General features: G+C 39.9%; 1 long non-coding RNA gene across 6 annotated transcripts in view; it reads right to left on the minus strand.

The window, feature by feature from the left end:
* Positions 1 to 21,541, minus strand: part of LOC117198252 (uncharacterized) — a 236,229-nt gene that overhangs the window by 207,833 nt on the left and 6,855 nt on the right. For 3 of the 6 annotated variants that reach the window (XR_007474153.1, XR_007474142.1, XR_007474150.1), the window contains exon 1: positions 954 to 968. The exons of 1 other annotated variant lie outside the window; for it this stretch is intronic. This is a non-coding gene — a long non-coding RNA (uncharacterized LOC117198252). Of the gene's footprint in view, positions 1 to 953; positions 971 to 21,541 lie in introns of those variants that run through there. 2 more of the 6 variants (XR_007474155.1, XR_007474147.1) reach the window with 2 other exon arrangements.

The raw sequence follows: 21,541 nt of genomic DNA on the forward strand, positions 1-21,541 counted from the left end.
ATTGGAGACAGGACAGGAGAATTGCCAGACACACTCTCTGGGGCATATGTGTGGGGCCTCAGGGCCTATGGAACAATTTAAAAAATGTCTAGTATATGTGTAATTGGAGCACCAGAGGCAAAGAGAAAGAAAAAGAGTCAAAATAAATATTTGAAGAAATAATGGTTGAAAATTTCCCAAATTTGGTAAAAGAGATAAATTCACATATTCAAGAAGTTCACAAGTAGAATAAATACAAAACAAAACAAAAAACACCCCTACGCATATCATGGTCAAACTGGTAAAACCAGTAATAAAGAATCTTGAAAGCAGCCAGAAAAAGAGTGGAACAATAATTCGAATTACCACTCACTTCTCATCAGAAACTACAGAGGTCAGAAGACAGAGAGATAACATCTTTAAAGTGCTAAAAGAAAGGGAAAAAACCCTGCCAACCCAGAATTTAATATCCAGAGAAAATATGCTTAAAGAATAAAGTTGAAATAAAGATATTTTCAGGTAAAATGGGTTGACTATAGAACAAAATTTAAGTTATAACTATATAGCTTCTAGGAGAAATAGGAGAATATCTTGGCAAACTTGGGGTAGGCAAAGATTTCTTAAAAGGACACAGAAAACACTAAACATAAAAATATTGATAAACTGGATATCATTAAAATTAATAACTTCTGCTCTTCAAAAGTTACCATTAAAAGAAAGAAAAAGCAAGCCACTGACTGGAAGAAAAAATCCGTAGCACATAATATCTGACAAAGGACTCACATCCAGAAAACATATGAAAGAACTATAAATCAATAATAAAAAGGCAAAACCCAATTATTAAAAATGGGCAAAGGACTTAAACAGTGGTGGTTTGCAAACTGGCCCCTGTACACGGAGGGCAACAAGACACTGGAAAAAGGTAGGCCACTCCAGATGGGTAGGTGGCAGGTTTACCAAGCAAGGGAACTTACATATGAGGCTTGTCTTGATGAGTAGATCTCCACACCCATCCGTCAGGATCTTAGAAGTTTATATGGAGGCCTTAATTGGGTTCTGTCATGTACTGATAAAACGGGTAAAACTCTGACAGCTAACCAAAAAAAAAAAAAAAGGGCACAAATAATATTTGGAAAAAAGTAGAGATTCAAAAAATTCAAAGAGACTATTATCTACTATTTAATACCAATATATCTGGAAATTATGCAAAATAGATAATTTCACAGGGAAATATAACTTACCCAGAAAGAAAAAGAAAATTTAGATAGTCCTATAACTATTGCAGAAATTTAATAAGTCATTAAAATCAAACCCACAGTAAGTTGGGACGAAGTTAGAGAGTGGCATGGACATATATACACTACCAAATGTAAAACAGACAACTAGTGGGAAGCAGCCGCATAGCACAGGGAGATCAGCTCGGTGCTTTGTGACCGCCTAGAGGGGTGGGATAGGGAGGACTGGAGGGAGATGCAAGAGGGAGTAGATATGGGAATATATGTATACGTATAGTTGATTCACCTTGTTATACAGCAGAAGCTAACACACCATTGTAAAGCAATTATACTCCAATAAAGATGTTAAAAAAATACATTACAAAAATAAAATAAAATAAAATAAAACCCACAGGACTTCCCTGGTGGTGCAGTGGTTAAGAATCAGCCTGTCAATGCAGGGGACATGGGTTCGAGCTCTGGTCTGGGAAGATCCCACATGCCGTGGAGCAACTAAGCCCATGCGCCACAACTGCTGAGCCTGTGCTCTAGAGCCCACAAGCCACAACTACTGAGCCTGCGTGCTACAACTACTGAAGCCCACGCACCTAAAGCCCATGCTCCTCAACAAAGACAAGCTACCACAATGAGAAGCCCACGCACTGCAACAAAGGGTAGCCCCCACTCACCACAACTAGAGAAAGCCCGTGCACAGCAATGAAGACCCAACTCAGCCAAATATAAATAAATAAATTTATTTTTAAAAAATCAAACCCAGATAGAAAAAAGAAAAAAAATGTCCAAAACAGTTTTGAAGGTAAATTCTGCCAGTCAAGAAATTAATTACTTCAACTTTATAAACCTCTTCTGTTAAAAAAAAAAGGAATCACTACTTACCCCATTTTATGAAACTAGAATAATTTCAACACAAGAAAAGGCAATAAGAGAAAGGAAAATTATAGGTGAACCTCATAAAATACTAGCAAACCAAATCCAGGATATAGTGTTAAAGATAAAGACTAACTAAAGTCAAGTATTTTACCACATAACAGATTGAAGAATAAAAAGCATGATTCAAAGATTCTATGGGTGTGTGCAACACACACACACACACACACACACACACACACACAAAAGCACTTGGTAAAATTCAAGACCTTCTTATAAACTCTTTAGCAAGCTGGGAACACAAAAGAAATTTGTCAAAATCCCACTGCAAACGAAATACTATATTGAAATATTAGAATTCCCTTAATAATCAGCAACAAAGATACATGCATCCTCATTTCAGTTCAACACTGTACTGAAGAGGGTAGTCATCAGAGTAAAACATGGAAGATAAATAAGAGGAATAAAGACTGAAAAAGAAGAGTCAGAAATGTCATTAATCATACATGGTAAAATTGTCTAGACAGTACATCCAAAAATATCTATTGATAAATTATCAGAATAACAATTTAGCAAGGTTGTGTTATATATAAAATCAATATACAAAAATCAATTTCATCCCTGTGTGTCCATAACAATCAGAAGTTTTCACTTAAAATATCATTTTATAATAGCAATTAAAATATAAATAAATAAATCTAACAAAATATGTGCCAGGCTTCTATGGAGAAAAATATAAGACGTTATTGAAAGAAAACCTGAATAAGTGAAAAATATATGCCACATTCATGGATGAGAATACTTATGCCATAACCGAAATAAGAGAAGTCCCCATTCTAATATATAAATGCAATAAAATCCTAAATCGAAATCCCAAATCTTCATGGAACTTGATAAGCTGATCCGAAAATTCATATGTAACAGCAAAGGGCAAGAATAGCCAAGAAATTACTGAAGAAGAACAAGAATACCCAGATATCAAGACTTATGTTTAAACTATAATAATTAAGACATTGTGCTAATGAAGCAGTAGACCAATGGAATACGATAAAAAGAGCATGACTTAAACACATTGTGAACTTGACAAATGATAGAGAGGGCATTAAAAATCAGTGGAGACAGGACTTCTCTGGTGGTCCAGTGGTTAAGAATCTGCCTTCCAATACAGGAGACATGGGTTCAATCCCTGGTCAGGGAATTAAGATCCCACATGCCGCAAGGCAACTAGAGCCCGCGCACCATAACTAAAGAGAAGCCCGCCGCATGGCACAGGGATATTGGCTCGGTGCTTTGTGACAGCCTGGAGGGGTGGGATAGGGAGGGTGGGAGGGAGGGAGACGCAAGAGGGAAGACATATGGGAACATATGTTTATGTATGACTGATTCACTTTGTTATAAAGCGGAAACTAACACACCATTGTAAAGCAATTATACCCCAATAAAGATGTTAAAAAAAAAGAAATAAAAAAAAAAAAAGAGAAGCCCGCACGTTGCCAAGAAGATCCCACACGCCACAACTAAGACCTGATACAACCAAAGAATAAATAAATATTTTTAAATTGTTTTAAAAAAATCAGTGGAGAAAATATGCAATATTTAATAAATGGCATTGGGACTACAGATAAGCAGGTGGAAAACAATAAAAAATGAATCCTGTGGAATCTAGAAAAAGGGTACAAATGAACTTATCTACAAAACAGAAATAGAGTTACAGATGTAGAAAGCAAACTGATGGTTACTAGGGGTAAGGAGGGGAGGGATAAATTGGGAGACTGGGATTGACATATACACTATTATATATATAAAATAGATAACTAATAAGGACCCACTGTATAGCACAGGGAACTCTACTCAATACTCTGTAATGACCTATATGGGAAAAGAATCTAAAAAAAAGTGGATATGTGTATATGTATAACTGATTCACCTTGCTGTACACCTGAAACTAACACAACATTGTAAGTCAACTACACTCCAATAAAAATTTTTTAAAATAAAAAATAAAAGTGATGTAACAGCTTAAAAAAATGAATCCCTACCTTACATCACACAGAAAATTAATTTTGCAGGTGAATCATAGTTCTAAATGAGAAAAACATGACTTTGAACTTTAAGAAAGGAATATGGGAAAATAGTTTCATAACCTCAAGGTAAATTTCTTTAATAAGATGGGGGAAACTACATACGATAAAGGAAAAGACTGCTGAGCGTGATTACATTAGAATTTACACCTCTGTATAACAGAGGCACCATAAACAAAGTAGAAAGAGAGGATCAGAATGGGAGCTTTCTGTAACACATACAACTAAAAAGGAAAAATATCCCAGCTATATAAAGAACTCTTAACACATCAATAAGAAAAGACAAAGAACCCAGTTTGCAATCGGCAAAGAGTAATGATGTCCACACTCAATAACAGCCTAGTTAACATTGGAAGTATAGAGGGATGACAAGAGAGGATGTGTATGGCAGCAGAGATAGGAAGGAGGGTTGAATTCTCATTTTTCGATAAAACAGTGATAGTGGGCTTCCCTGGTGGCGCAGTGGTTGAGAGTCTGCCTGCCGATGCAGGGGACATGGGTTCGTGCCCCAGTCTGGGAAGATCCCACATACTGCAGAGTGGCTGGGCCTGTGAGCCATGGCCGCTGAGCCTGCGCGTCCGGAGCCTGTGCTCCGCAACGGGAGAGGCCACAACAGTGAGAGGCCCACGTACCGCAAAAAAAAAAACAAAAAAAAAAACAGTAATAGTGCCTAACACTGAAAAACCAAGGAAGTAGTGATGCAAGTACAGTATTTAGAAATATCAACTAAAAGAATTCAAAGTGCCTGGGATAGGAGAAGAAGAGAAATGAGACAGACACAAAGGAAAAAGTGTCAGATGATGCTATTGTCTACAATGAACACTGAGGAATTATTAACTTTGTTATTTTTTTAATTGATTTTTTGGAATATAGTTGATTTACAATGTTGTATTTACAATGTTGTCTCAGGTGTACAGCAAAGTGAATCAGTTTTACATATATTAATACATACATCTACTCTTTTTTAGATTCTTTTCCCATATAGGTCATTACAGAGTATTGAGTAGAGTTCCCTGTGCTATACAGTAGGTTCTTATTAGTTATCTATTTTATTTATTTGTTTTAATTTTTAAAATTCTATTTATTTATTTATGGCTGCATTGGGTCTTTGTTGCTGCACACGGGCTTTCTCTAATTGCAGTGAGTGGGGGCTACTCCTCGTTGCGGTGCACGGGCTTCTCATTGCAGCGGCCTCTCTTGCTGCAGAGCATGGCTCTAGGCACACAGGCTTCAGTAGTTGTGGCTCGCGGGCTCTAGAGCACAGGCTCAGTAGTCATGGCGCACGGGCTTAGTTGCTCCATGGCATGTGGGATCTTCCCGGACCAGGGATCGAACCCGTGTCCCCTGCACTGGCAGGCAGACTCCTATCCACTGTGCCACCAGGGAAGCCCCTATCTATTTTTTATATAGTAGTGTGTATATGTCAATCCCAATCTGCCAATTTATCCCTTCCCTTCCTTTCCCCCTTGGTAACCATAAATTTGTTTTCTACATCTGTGACTCTATTTCTGTTTTGCAAATAAGTTCGTTTGTACCATTTTTTTAGATTCCACATACAAGTGATATCATGATATTTGTCTTTCTCTTTATGACTTACTTCACTCAGTATGACAATCTCTAGGTCCAACCATGTCATTGCAAATGGCATTATTTCACACCTTTTTTATGGCTGAGTAATATTCCATCGTATATATGTACCACACCTTCATTATCCATTCCTCCATCAATGAATATTTAGATTACTTCCATGTCCTGGCTATTGTAAATAGTGCCACAATGAACATTGGGGTGCATGTATCTTTTTTTGTTTTTACATTTTATTTATTTATTTTTGGCTGTGTTGGGTCTTTGTTTCTGTGCGTGGGCTTTCTCTAGTTGTGGCAAGCGGGGGCCACTCTTCATTGCGTGCACGGGCTCCTCACTGTCGTGGCCTCTCTTGCTGTGGAGCACAAGCTCCAGACGCACAGGCTCAGTAGTTGTGGCCCACGGGCCGAGTTGCTCCGCGGCATGTAGGATCCTCCCAGACCAGGGCTCGAACCCATGTCCCCTGCACTGGCAGGCAGACTCTCAACCACTGCGCCACCAGGGAAGCCCGCCTGTATCTTTCTGAATTATGGTTTTCTCAGATATATGCCCAGGAGTAGGATTGCTGGATCATATGGTAGCTCTATTTTTAGTTTTTTAAGGAACCTCCATACTGTTCTCCATAGTGGCTATACCAATTTACATTCTCACCAACAGTGTAGGAGGGTTCCTTTTTCTCCACACCCTCTCCAGCATTTATTGTTCATAGATTTTTTTAATATTTATTTATTTGGCTGTGCCGGACTTAGTTGCAGCATGCAGGATCTTTGTTGCAGCATGTGAAATCTTTAGTTGCGGCATGCGGGATCTTTAGTTGTGGCATATGAACCCTTAGTTGTGGCATGTGGGATCTAGTTCCCTGACCAGGGATCAAATCCGGGCCCCCTGCATTGGGAGTGCGGAGTCTTAGCCACTGGACCACCAGGAAAGTCCCATTTGTAGATTGTTTTGATGATGGCCATTCTGACAGGTGTGAGGTGATACCTCATTGTAGTTTTGATTTGCATTTCTTTAATAATTAGTGATGTTGAGCATCTTTTCATGTGTTTGTTGGCCATCTGTATGTCTTCCCTGGAGAAATATCTATTTAGATCTTCCGCCCATTTTTTTGATTGGCTTGTTTGTTTTTTTGATATTGAGCTGCATGAGGTATATATTTTGGAGATTAATCTCTTGTCGGCCGCTTCATTTGCAAATATTTTCTCCCATTCTGTGGGTTGTCTTTTCGTCTTGTTTATGGTTTCCTTTGTTGTGCAAAAGCTTTTAAGTTTAATTAGGTTCCATTTGTTTATTTTTGTTTTTATTTTCATTACTCTAGGAGGTGGATCAAAAAAAGATATTGCTGCGATTTATGTCAGAGAGTGTTCTGGCTATTTTTTCCTCTAAGAGTTTTATAGTATCTGGTCTTACATTTAGGGAGGAATTATTAACTTTGAATGAAAATTGTAAAAACTGAAACCCAGGAAAGAAAGGAACCCAGAAAAAAAGAGATAACCCATGGAGCAGAAAAAAATTTTTTATTGGAATTAATGTCCTCCGAGAGAAAAGATATTTAATCCATGAAACAAGATTAGGAATTACATGGACTTCCCTGGTGGTCCAATGGTAAAGAATCCGCCTTACAATGCAGGGGACATGGGTTCAATCCCTGGTCAGGGAACTAAGATCCCACATGCTGCGGAGCAACTAAGCCCACGTGCTGCAACTACTGAGCTTGCACGTCTCAACCAGAGAGCCTGAGTCCCACAAACTACAGAGCCCACGCACTCTGGAAGCCACATGACACAACTACAGAGCCCACGCGCCCTGGAGCCCGTACGCCACAACTAGAGAAGAGAAAACCCACACACCACAACTAGAGAGAAGCCCATGCACCACAACAAAGAGCCCACACACTGCAACTAAAGATCCCGCATGCCTCAACAAAGATCCCGCTTGCTGCAACTAAGACCCGACGCAGCCAAAAATAAATTAAATAAATAAATAATAAATCTTTAAAAAAAAAAAGATTAGGAATTATAGAGAAAAGACACTCAAACAAAAAATAAGAGAAGTTTCTGAAAATCAACACTTCAAATTCAATAGAAGAGATTTTTAAAAAGGTAAGTCAAGAAGAGAAGAGAAACAGACAGGAAGACAGACAGACTTTGAGAATCAGAGAAAGGTTGAAAAATCAGTTCATGGGGTTTAACATTCAAATAAGAAGAGTTCCAGAAAGTGAATTCAGAGAAAGTTGAGGAAGGAAATAATTAGTTCAGGAAACACAAATCTCTAAATTGAAATGACCCATCTGAGTCCTCATCTCAATGAATAATTTAAAATTCACACTGTCGTGAAATTTTAGAACTCCAAGGATAAAGAGAAAATCATAATAGGTTGCAGAGAGGCAAAAATAACATACAAAAGGATTAAGGATCAAAATGACTTCTTACCATAATACTGTAAAGTAGAAAAAGCAATGCCTTTTAAAATTTTTAATACAAAAATATTGACATGAAAGCAAAAACTGATCATTATTTGCAGACACTATGATTTTCTTACCTAAAAAAATCCATGACAATTAACCGAAAAACTAACCATCAGAACTAGTAAGTTGTCTGGATACAATAAAAAATCAGTACCTATTTTATACCTGCCAATCTCACAAACTCATTAGGTTTTAACCAAACTCATCTTTCTCCCAAAAGAAGGCAGTATTCTAGATATTCTTACTTCTGTGAATTTGATCATTACTCTCTTAGTTACTCAGTCCACACACCTTAGAGTTTTCCTGTAATTCTCCTTCCACATCCAAGCAGCCAATGTATTTTATGGATTATTCCCAGACAATTCCTCTTGACCACATCCCTTCTGCTACCACCTAGTACAACACTCACATATTGCCATTTATGTCAACAACACCAAGTCCAACTCTCTTCTCCCTTATCTTGCTCTATAGTACAGGCTGGATATACGGACATCCTAGAATTCCCAGCTTTTTTTTTTTTTTTTGGCCGCACTGCACAGCTTGTGGGATCTTAGTTCCCTGACCCGGGATCAAATCAAAGCACGGAGTCCTAACCACTGGACCACCAGGGAATCCCTAGAATTCCCAGCCTTGAAGCCAAGGGTGACCATTTGACACAGGTCAGGCCAATGAGCACAGAAGTCCATGGGATGATTGCTTGTTTTTTCAACAGAAACTAAGGGAGCCAGAGACAATGGATAACATCTTTAAAGTGCTGGGAAAAAAACACATTATTCATCCAGTAAAGAGATCCTTCAAAAACAGAAATGAAATAAAGGGAGTTCCTCAGCCTAAAGGAAAATGGCTTCAGATGGAAGCAACACTGCAGGAAAGAATGAAGAGCACCAGACAGGATAAATATGGGATAAGTATAAAGGAACATTTCTTACCTTAAAAACAATAATGATAACGTTTTATAAAATGTGTAATACATGCAGAAGTAAAGCATATGACAACAATAGCAAAAAAAAAGGCAAGAGGGTATTCAAAATTGAGATAAGTTTCTTATATTATTTGGAAAGTGGTAAAAGCACTAATTTAAAGAAATCTATAGTAACTATCATAAGTAAGCATGTATACAGTAGTTTCTAGAGTAACCATGAAAGGATTATTACAAGAATATCTATAAAGATAATAAAGGAGAGAATAATTAAGAAATTGATTAATCCAAAGAGGGCAAGAAAGGAGGAGTAAATCAGGTTTCTCAACTAGGGATTTGTGGGACCCTAGGTTTCTACAAGATAATGCCAAGAAATTATGATTGAGGGGGAAAAACAGTGTTGTTCTTTTAACACTGCACACCATGCAGTGCTGGCACTCACAGGGATAAGCAGTGATGAAGCAAGCTCATAGCAATCTGGTTAGAAATCTTCAGCCCCACCTCACTCCCCCACCCCCAGCCCCCCGCTGTGGCAGTGCAGAGTAGGACCACGTTCATTTTATTAAGTCCATGATCAGTTCTGATGTAAGAAAAAGGGAGAAGAGGATGAGGTTCAGAGAGACAGGAGGGAGCCTAATCACGTAGGGTCTTGTAGACCACTGTAAAGACTTGGTTTACTCAAAGACAGGAAATCACTGGTGAGTTCTGAATACAGGAGTGACCTGATTTGGCTTCTAGTCAAGAAAAAATATAACAACTTTCTCAAAGAGCTTTGCTAAAAGGGAGGAGAGATATAAGTCATCACTAGGGAAGGAGTAAAGAAGCTTCTTTTTTAACCTTAAAATGGGTGATTTTATAGCAAATGTATATGCTGATGGGAACGATCCAGTAAATAGGGAAAAACTTGATGATAGAGCAAAGGGGAAAACGGCTGGAGCGAAGTGCTTGAGAAGGCAAAGGAAGGTGGTACCCAAAGTAACAGGAGGGAAGGCAAAGTAAACACAGAGGGACGTGGTCATTTTATAGATGTGATGATGGGAAGTACACAGGTTCTCTTTGATAGTTGCAAGTGAGAATAAGAAAGTATATGAAGTTTCAGGAAAAGGGAGAAATTGTTCAAGAGTCATCTAGGAGAAATCACTTGCTTTCTTTCCTCAACTCTGTATTCAGAGAAATTGAGCCATTTTAAGGACCAGCTGCTCTCAGTACACTACCTAATGAAAAGGGTTCTTATGTGTTTATACATTACACTTAATGGAGATACCTAATCTTTACCTTGAGATAAAAGAAGTGATGAACACGCTTTACATAATTACTCTGTACTCCCGACTCTCTCTGCTCTCAACCGCGTAAGTTAGGAGGTACTTACACTAAAATTATCCTTGTACACATCAAACCCATTACTTTACGAAGCCCATCTCTTTTAAGGAATTGAGCCTAACAATCCGTATGAATGAAAGCATGTCCCATGTTCTCTATAAAGTATTTTAAGAGCAGAACTATGATTTAATGTCAAGTACGTTTTAGATATTATACCTTTAAATGCTTCATGTTCACATAAAAAACTATATAACAGCCTGGAGATTCAGGAGCAGGTAATGCCTCTGATCATCAATCATGAAGGTTCATTTCCTCCACACCAGCCCGGTCTCTAGAGCCCACTTCTGTATGAACAGCTTCCATAAATATGATGCTTCTGAGTGGATTTTCTCTACCTGTTTGGTGTTGGGGTTAGGAAACCAAGGCATTCTAAAAGCCAAGGAACTAAATGTATCCTGCTCCCCCTCCCCTACTGTATCCATACACTAAGATTGTAAGTATATACAGCAGACAGAGACTACACTAGACCCAGAACCCAGAACCCAGAACCCAGAGCTCAGAGGATCCTGACCCCCACCCCACAACACACACTCACAGCCTAGGGTTGTGTTAGATATACCTGCAGATGGGGTTCAGGGCCAACTATCCTGGGCCAGGAGCAGCACCCTTGAGCTCTCAACCCAGTTCTGCCATCAAGGAGCAGTGGGCTTGGTAAACGACAAGGAGAATCTGGTCTGGACCAGCCTATGACATGAACTTCAGCTCTGTTTCTAACCAGCCCACTTAGGTCCGTCTCATGACCTGCTGGTGCCTGAGGATATTAATTTCCACTCTGCAGGAGTGCTGGGATACAACAGAGACTCGGCGAATGTAATTATTATCATTCCTTCATCCGCCTAAGTCTGTTTCCTAATCTTTGCAAATGCAATGGCTACTAATACCAGCTCCCCTTACCCTGAAGGGCTTGCTGTGAGCATCCCATGGAATCATACATAAGAAACATGAGCATCAAAGCAGGAGAGGCCGAAGGAGAAATGAAATGGTGGGAGTGATATGATTATTTACCTGAAAGAAAGAAAAGGTTTCTATTCGGGAAAAGTACACCTTCTCAAAAAAGAGCCTGGACCAAAAAAAAAAAAAAAAAAAAAGGAGGACTAACTGAAAAGTGGATATTTATGAGAGGAAGGTTAGAGAAAGCCTGCCCTAGCACGTGGTGAAAATGAAGGCATAAATTCACATGTCCAGTTTAGTTTTCTTAAGAGTCTCCAAAGAATAATCTCTTAAGGTTGCTTACAGCCAAAAGTGGTGTTTCTCAAAGTATGGCCCCAAGCACCCCCTTCTTTTGACATCCCTGATGAGATTGTTTAAAATACAGATGCCTGGGGCACTCCCCCAGAGAATTCTGATCTTTAGATCTGGATTTGAACCCAGAAATCTACATTTTAATAAGCCTCCCAGGTGATTCTGATACCATCAGACACTGAGGACCACCAGAGCAGCCTGTCCCAGTGGGCAGCCCACTGACTGTAAGCTCAGGCTTACTCAGGGAAGACTCCTAACACTAACTTCAGAGTGAAGTGAGCCCCCCCCAGCTCACCCCCAGCACTCCATAGGCTGGTGTCTGCAGTGGCCTGTGTCTCCACCCACAGTCATTGGTTCTGAAAATGGAGAGCTGGCTTTGTGGGAATATAATTATTATTAAATGATTACACATGAGCAAGAATGCTGAAAATCCTGACATAAAACACTGCTAAAAGTAGGATGAATGGGAGAATCTGCCACGCATCTGCATTTTGGGTCAGAGAGAGGGAAGTTTACAGTGTGTATCAAATGTTTTTAAAATGTACAAACCTTTTGAGCCAGCAATTTGACTTCAAGAAAACTATCCTTAGGAAATACAGAGACGAGTGCAAAGATGTGTGTATAGAGATATTCACTGCACCCTATATATAACAGAAAATAATTTAAACCAATCATCCAAAAATTGTAAAATGGCTAGAAAAATAATAGAACCATAAAAGAAAATGTTATTAACTACTACTATTAACTACTTTTAGAACTGGTGTTCTAAAAAATATTTAATGATAAGGAAAATGTTCATGATACATTGCTAGGTAAATAGCTAGTTACAAAATAGCATTATTATTATATGTAACAAATATATCCTATTTATTTATTGAAGTATAGTTAATTTACAATGTTGTTAGTTTCAAGTGTACAGCAAAGAGAATATATATATTCTTTTTCAGATTCTTTTCCATTATAAGTTATTACAATGTAGTGAGTACAGTTCCCTGTGCTATACAGTAGGTCCTTGTTGTTTACCTATTTTATATATAGTAGAGTGTATATGTTAATCCCAAACTCCTAATTTATCTCTCCCTACTCCCCACTCCCTCTATCCCCTTTGGTAACCATAAGTTTGGGAGTTTTTTTTGTCTGTGAGTGTATTTCTGTTTTGTAAATAAGTTCATTTGTATAAGTGATAAATCATATGATATTTGTCTTTCTCTGACTTCACTTAATATGATAATCTCTAGGTCCATCCATGTTGCTGCAAATGGCATTATTTCCTTCTTTTTTATGGCTGAGTAATCATTGGGGTGCATGTATCTCTTCGAATTAGAGTTTTCTCTGGATATATGCCCCTGAGTGGGATTGCAGGATCATATAGTAACTCTACTTTTAGTTTTTTAAGGAACCTGCATACTGTTCTCCCTAGTGGCTGAACCAATTCACATTCCACCAACACTGTAGGAGGAATCCTTTTTCTCCACACCCTCTCCATATATATATACATATATATGTATACTAATATAAATTATACAAACACATATTCACCAAACACAGGAGGCAGATGGAAGGATACTGATTAAACTATTAATAGTCCTCCCATTCCCCCTCTTATTACTGACAAAATTCATCAATGGATTCTAAAACTAGTGAGCAAATGTTTAAAGAGGAACAAGATTTGCATAGATTCAAAGATATTTATTAATACAAAAGGAAAGACAGTAACTTCATAGTGCAGAAACCCAGCAGATACCACCATAACCAAGTGATCAAGGTTAATAAAGCCATTAATAAGATATATCGAGACCATGGACGCTTGGATATGAGAAAAGCACACTTCTGAGGTACTGCTGCCAACAGTATCTAACTTCATTCCAATCAAATAGCAAAATCTAACAAACTCAAATCAAATTATATTCTACAAAATAACTAGTCAGGGCTTCCCTGGTGGCGCAGTGGTTGAGAGTCCGCCTGCCGATGCAGGGGACGCGGGTTCGTGCCCCGGTCCGGGAGGGTCCCGCATGCCGCGGGGCAGCTGGGCCGGTGGGCCATGGCCGCTGGGCCTGCGCGTCCGGAGCCTGTGCTCCCGCGGCGGGAGAAGCCACAGCAGTGAGAGGCCCGCGTACCGCAAAATAAATAAATAAATAAATAAATAAATAGTACTCTTTAGAAGTGTCAAGGTCATGAAAGGCTAGAGAACTGTCACAGATTGGAAGTGATTAAGGAGACATACTGATTAAATGCACTGTTTAATTCTAGATTGGATCCTGGAACAGCAAAAGAACATTAGTGGAAACACTGGTAAAATTCAAATAAAGCCTGTAGTTTAGTTAGTAGTATTGTACCAACATCAATGTCCTAGGGGAGGGGAGGCCGTTGTTTTTGTTTTTTTGTTTGTTTTTACTTTAACTTCATGCTTACTTTCTTATATGCTGAGTTTTATAGTATGTTTATTAAAGTACAGTTGATTTACAATGTTGTGTTAATTTCTGCTGTACAGCAAAGTGATTCAGTTACACACACACACATATATATATTCTTTTCCAGTATGGTTTATCACAGGATATTGAATATAGTTCCCTGTGCTACACAGTAGGACCTTTTTGTTTATCCATCCTATATGTAATAGTTTGCATCTGCTAACCCCAAACTCCCACTCTATCCCTCCCCCACTCCATCCCTCCCCTTTGGCAACCACAAGTCTCTTCTCTATGTCTGTGAATCTGTTTCTGTTTCACAGATAAGTTCATTTGTGTCCTATTTTAGATTCCACATATAACTGACATCATATGGTATCTGTCTTTCTCTTTCTGACTTACTTCACTTAGTATGATAATCTACAGCTCCATCCATGTTGCTGCAAATGGCACTATTTCATTCTTTTTTATGGCTGAGTAGTATTCCATTCTATATATGTACCACATCTTCTTTATCCATTCATCTGTCAATGAAATACCCTGGTTTTGATCACTGTACTATGGCATGTAAAATGTTAACATCAGGGGAAACTGCGTGAAGAATATACAGGAATTCTTTGTACTGTTGTATTAGTTTTCTATTGCTGCATAACAAATTACCACAAATTTAGCAGCTTGAAACAACACCCAGGGCTTCCCTGGTGGCGCAGTGGTTGAGAGTCTGCCTGCCGATGCAGGGGACACGGGTTCATGCCCCGGCCTGGGAAGATCCCACATGCCACGGAGCGGCTGGGCCCGTGAGCCACAGCCGCTGAGCCTGCGCGTCCGGAGCCTGTGCTCCACAACAGGAGAGGCCACAACAGTGAGAGGCCCGCATACCGCAAAAAAAAAAACCACCCAATTATTATCTCACAGTTCCATAGGTCAGAAGCCTGGCATGCAGGGCTAGATTCTCTGCTCAGCGTCTCAGCAGGTTAAAATCAAGGTATCCACAGAGGCTGTAGTTCCCATCTGGGACTCAGGGTCCTCCTCCTGCAAGCTCACTCAGGTTGTTGGCAAGATTTAGTTCCTCGAAGTTATAGGAAGAGTGTTCCACTTCCTAGCTGGCTGTCAGCCAGGGGCCACCCTTGTCTCCTAGAGGGTTCTTTCTGGTCCCTGCCCATGGCCTCCTCCATCTCACAGCTAGCAAAAGTGTGTTGAGTCCTCATGCTTTGAATCTCTCTGACTTCAGCCAGAAAAAGTTTTCTGCTCTTAAGGGCTCATGTGATTAAACTGAACCCACCTGGATATTCCAGGCCAGTCTCCCTATTTTAAGGTTTACAAACTTAAATACATCCGCAAAGTCTCCTTTGCCATCTAACATAATATATTCAGAGGCTTCTGAGATTAGAGCATGGATATCTTTGAGGGACAATTTTCCTACCACAACTCTATTTGCAACTGTTCTCAAAGACTAAAATTAGTTCAACATTTTAAATTTAAAAGAGTGATTATCTCTTGGTGTTGATATTTTGGTGGGGGGGGGGATTTGGTTTTTTACTATTTTCTAAGTCTCCTGCATTGATAATATATTTCTTCAGTCATAAAGCAGGATATCTCTGTTGTCTTGAGAATACAGACACGCTTCAATAATGCTGTGCAAAGTCAGACTGCATAAGAAAATCCTGCTGACTTCTTCAACAACCAGACTGGTTCAAAACAGCAAACAGGAATGCTGCCTTCCTGTGACCTCCCAAACTGTCCCTTCTTTCTCAGGCAAACACTGCTCAGAATTCAAACAGAATTCTAAAACTAACTTTTCCTGTCAAATAAGTCACTTGTTACAAGGTCTGACCCGTCAGAGAGATTCCCCTCAATATATTTTCTGAAAAGAACTTGTCATTTGAGAAGTCGAAGGCACTTGAATTGTTTTTAGTGATAAGTCAAAATGTCTGACTAGGTTGTTATAAACAGACCTAGAGATGTCATTTTCACTGAGCATTGGATCAATTTAGATGTTGCTATTCATTGAATAATAACAACATCATGCTGTCTTTCTAAAATTCCAACACAGAGTAATGAGACTAATTACTGGGCAAACTCAGCCCTGAGGAGGCCAAGGGGGCAGATATTCTCGGCAGCTGTCCAACTTGGAGAGCCTGGAGAAACAGCAGATGTTGTACAGAGGCTGATGGTGATTCAAGGCCCAGCCAAGAGGATCAAAGGATGAGGAGCAACCTGGGAAGAGGATAAGGTGTTCATTTTTTCAAAATGAAGAAAGTGGGGGAGGCACGGATTTAAATCTGACAAATGTTCCAAAGGAAAAGCTCAGAGTTCAACAAGAATGTTAGTCTGGAGGGCCAGAAAAAAGGATGCTCTGAAGATGTTATTTAAACATTTTATTTTGAAATAATTGTAGATTTACATGCAGTTATAAAAAATAATAAAGATCTCTCTTTTAGCATTCAGTTTAGAGGGTTCTTTATATATTGTAAATACTAGTTTTTTGTTGGATATGTAGTTTGCAAATATTTCTTCCAAGTCTATAATTTGTCTTTTCATCCTCTTCACATGGGCTTTAGGAGAGCAAATGTTTTTAATTCTAATAAAGTCCAGTTTATCAATTTTTCCTTCTATGGATCATGCTTTTGATATCAAGGATAAGAACTTTTTGCACCATTCTAGATCCTAAAGATTTTCTCCTTTGGTTTTTTCCTGAAAAATTTATAGTTTTGTACTTTACATTTTGAGTTATAGGTCAAGAATTATTTTTTGCCTATGTCTGTCCAATTGCTCCAACACTGTTTTTTGCAAAGCTATACTTCCTCCAGTGAATTGCCTTTGCACTTTTGTCAAAAATAAGTTGGGTATATGTGTGGGGTTCTATTTCTGGGTTATCTAGTCTGTTCCATTGACCTATGTGTCACATCTTCATTTTGCACTGGGCCCCAGAAATTATGTAGTTAACCTTGTTTACAGGTCAAGCCCTCAACTGAGTAACCCCTCCAACTCACACCTCCACGCTACCCTCATCTGCCACCACTTCAGGGCACAGAAAAATGGATAGCACAGGAAATATCCAGCCCTCACTCTGTGGCTCCTGAAGGAAAGCAAATTGCCCGGGTACTGTAGAAAGACTGTCAAGAAGTCACCCCACTGAGTCACCTCACTGAGCAGAGTGGGAGGCCTACACACATGCATAGCTGCCCAAGCATGAGCAGGTTCACAGGAAACAGAATGCACTATGCAAACACCTCCCAGGAACTTAGCACACAAAATTAACCCTGAAGACGATTAACTCAAAGAACAGAGGAACACTTCCCTACAACGACTTCTCATGATAGCAAGTCAAAGAGAACATGAGGGGCTTCCCTGGTGGCGCAGTGGTTGAGGGTCCGCCTGCAGATGCAGGGGACGCGGGTTCGTGCCCCGGTCCGGGAGGATCCCACATGCCGCGGAGTGGCTGGGCCCGTGAGCCATGGCCGCTGAGCCTGCGCGTCCGGAGCCTGTGCTCCGCAGCGGGAGAGGCCGCAGCAGTGAGAGGCCCGCGTACCGCAAAAAAAAAAAAAAAAAAAAAAGAGAACATGAGTTCAATAAAACTCAAGGACAAGATGGAAAACAACAAAATGGTTTGAAAAGGAAAAGTGCAGACAGTGAAACTGAGGACCAAAACATTACAGAACAAGTCAACACATTAGAAATGGCAAGAAACAGACTCCACCACAGCTGATGATCAAATTGAAGACATATGGGGGAAATGGGCTTACAGAAATGGCAAAGAACAAAGATTCAAAAGTAAAAAAAAAAAAAAAAAAAGTAAAGCAATTGGAAGGAAACATGGCTATGGAGGTCAGGTGGAGATGATCCTGTATTAGGATGACTGGTGTTTATGCAGTGAAAAACCCAACAAATGGAACAGAAATTTTCAAAGATGAAACATAAGATAATTTCCCTGAATTAGAAAAAAAAAGTCTGGATATTGAAAGGGCATATCACTGTCAACTGAAAAAAACATACAACCTAAAAGTTGAGAATTATATTTTATTCAGGAACATTACTGAGGACTATAGCTCAGGAATCAGCCTCTCAGATAGCTCCAAGAAACTTTTCCAAAGAGGTAAGGGAGGAGCCAGGATGTAAAAGAGTTGTTGCTGAAAAAAAAAAAAAATCAAAAGAACATCAAAAGGTTACTGCTAAGCACAAAAAACAGACATCTTAAGCTAATGATTTTAGTGCTTTTCTGTGTTGCAGAAGATGCAAGAGTCTGGGCTCATTAAAATTATTCCTTTGGGGACTTCCCCGGTGGCGCAGTGGTTAAGAATCTGCCTGCCAATGCAGGAGACATGGGTTCGAGCCCTGGTCCGGGAAGATCCCACATGTGGCAGAGCAACTAAGCCCGTGTGCCACAACTACTGAGCCTGCACTCTAGAGCCCGCAAGCCACAGCTACTGAGCCCGCGTGCCACAACTACTGAAGACTGAGCACCTAGAGCCCATGCTCCACAACAAAAGAAGCCACCGCAATGAGAAGCCTGCGCACCACAACAAAGAGTAGCCCCCGCTCGCTGCAACTAGAGAAAGCCCACACAGGGCAACGAAGACCCAACGCAGCCATAAATATATAAATAAATTTATTTTAAAAAAATTATTCCTTTGATATGCATCTTAACTATCTACGGCCAGTATCCTGTTTTTTCTCCATCCTGAATTCCCCTCAGGATGCACTATCAGGGCCGCTGCAGTGCCTCAACATTTGTTGTTTACTGGAATGGCAAGCAACAATAATTTGTCCACACCACACAACAAGAAATTGGATACAAAAAGCTCAATTTCAGTACCAAAGCTACTGAAGTTCAATCATAAGGACTTCCTCAGGTACCAGGTAGAAGAATCTGGATGGCCTCAGACTTCCCCACAGCAGCAGTCAAAGCCAGAAGACCACACAGAAATGTGTGCTGAAGCAGAGAATGTGTGACAGGTGTGTTTGTGTCTGCTAGGATGGTCATTTAATGTTAATGGTGGATACTTCTGGGTGGTGGGATTTAGGGAGGGTTCTATATATATTTTTTACATTTGATCATGCAGTTTTCTGCATTATTTGAACTCTTTAGAATGAACAAATATCACTGTTATCAAACTAAATTCTGGGTCCCAATTTCCATTGTGATACAGGTGACAGGGTTGGGGGGAGGTTCCTCCACAGCAACAGTTCTCAGGATACCAGCAAAGTGGCCTACAAGTCAACTAAACTCTGACACTCTCTACCTGGAGACAGCACCATATCCACAGGTTAAGGGCTCAGTCCTACAAGACTTTGTCTCCCTGCCCTACTTCAAATGCCAGTCACAAGCCCAGGTTATCACCTGGCTTCTGACCAACTAGCTATACATTGGAGGTTCCGATGACCCCTGCCTTGGGTTGGATCAATGTGCTAGAGCAGCTCACAGAACTTAGAGAAATATTTGACCTACTAGATTACCAGTCTATCATAAAAAGATATAACTCAGGAAGAGCCAGATGGAAGAGATGTATAGGATAAGACATGGAGAAAGACAAGAAAAAGAAGCAATTAAAAAAAAATGATATGGAGAAAGGGCACAGAACTTCCACACTCTCTCCAGGAGCATCACTCTCTCCAAATCTCTACATTTTCACCAACCTGGAAGCTCTCTGAACCCCATCCTTCTGGGTTTTTATGAAGGTTTCATTACGTAGGCATGATTGGTTAGATCATTGGCCATTAGCTACTGATCCAACCTCCAGCCCCTCCCGCTCCCAGGAGGTCAGGGGGGTGGGCCTAAATGTTCCAACCCTCTAATCACCTGGTTGGTTCTCCTAGCAACCAGTTCCCATCCTTAGGTGACTTCCAAAAGTCAGTTTACTAACATAACATAAGCAACACCTTTAAGCTCTCACCACCTGGGAAATTCCAAGGGTTTTGGGAGCTGTGAGCCAGGAACCACAAAGACCACATATTTGACCATCTGAATGACAAAATATATATTTCTTATAAATCACAATATCACACAAACTGATGGTGATTTTTCTTTAAAAAAAAAAAGATTTAAAGCAAATATGCAAAGATGTTAGCAGTGGTGTAGTCCTAAGTGGAAGGAATGTGGATGACTGTTTCCTTCTTTGCTGTGTATTTTTAATTTCTAAAAATTAACAAATAAATAGGAGCAGAGGGAAAAATGTTCCTGGCAAAAGAAATGGAATGAACCTAGTAGAAGAAGGAGATTGGTATCATCCAGGAACTAAGAACAGGACAGTGTAGAAAAGAAAGTCATACAAGCTGAGGCAGAGGGGTGGGAAAACCACCAGCAGAGCTTGCAAGCCACAATGGAGACCTGGAATGTCATATAAAAGCTTGCCCCTGATCAAAATTAAATCTACTCCACAAACTTCACTTTCTCCCCTCAGCCCACAACTAAAAATAATGTTTAAATACTGAAAAATTAACAATTTTCAGAGTCGACTGCTCACCTCCATGGCCAAAGCAATGCACTTCGAAAGCAACTCTAACCTTCAGCCTGCTTATAGTGCCTTTCCTCCTAAAATAGTCCTTCCTGTGTTCTAGGATAGTTTTAGTAAAAGGGTTATACCAAAGATATTAAATGTGTCACATAGTTAAAATAATGTTAAATCAACTCCAACAGCTGCAAATGAAAAATTAGCTTGGTCCTATATGTAAAACTCTGTTTAACGTTTCAGAGTTTCTCCAGCAACTTCATTCCAAATGTCAGCAAAGACAATAGTCAAACATATAAAACTAGATGGCAGCACTTGCCTGCCTTTCTAGGTCACAAATGGCAGTCACACTGCTGTCTTTTTTCAAACATCAAAAATAATTAGGGGGCTTCCCTGGTGGTACAGTGGTTGAGAGTCCCCCTGCCGATGCACGGGACGCGGGTTCGTGCCCCGGTCCGGGAAGATCCCACATGCCACGGAGCGGCTGGGCCCGTGAGCCGTGGCCGCTGAGCCTGCGCGTCCGGAGCACAGCAACGGGAGAGGCCACAACAGTGAGAGGCCCGCATACCACAAAAAATAATAATAATAATAATTAGGAATCAAGAGAGAAAATTGTATGAATTTGTATGAATTTATACAAATTTAATTTTGTTTACAAATTCCAAACAGGGCAAACATCCGTACACACTTTTTTTCTTACTACTCAATTTGCCTAAATTAAGTATGAGTTCATGAGCTCTTAACAGCTATACTTGTTTAGATGTGAGAAAAGGAAAAGATCCACAAGGTCAAAAGGATTTTTATTAAAACCATTATGGATCCCACAAGGACCCAGGGCAGGATGCAGAGCTGGTGGCTACTCTGCTCCCACCTTGGAAGTCCCCCTAGCCTGACCTCTGTCTTCCTGCAGCCAGGCAGGCATCCACCTCC

The sequence above is a fragment of the Orcinus orca genome, chromosome 20 (genome assembly GCF_937001465.1).
Source record: "Orcinus orca chromosome 20, mOrcOrc1.1, whole genome shotgun sequence".
Classification (NCBI taxonomy): domain Eukaryota; kingdom Metazoa; phylum Chordata; class Mammalia; order Artiodactyla; family Delphinidae; genus Orcinus; species Orcinus orca.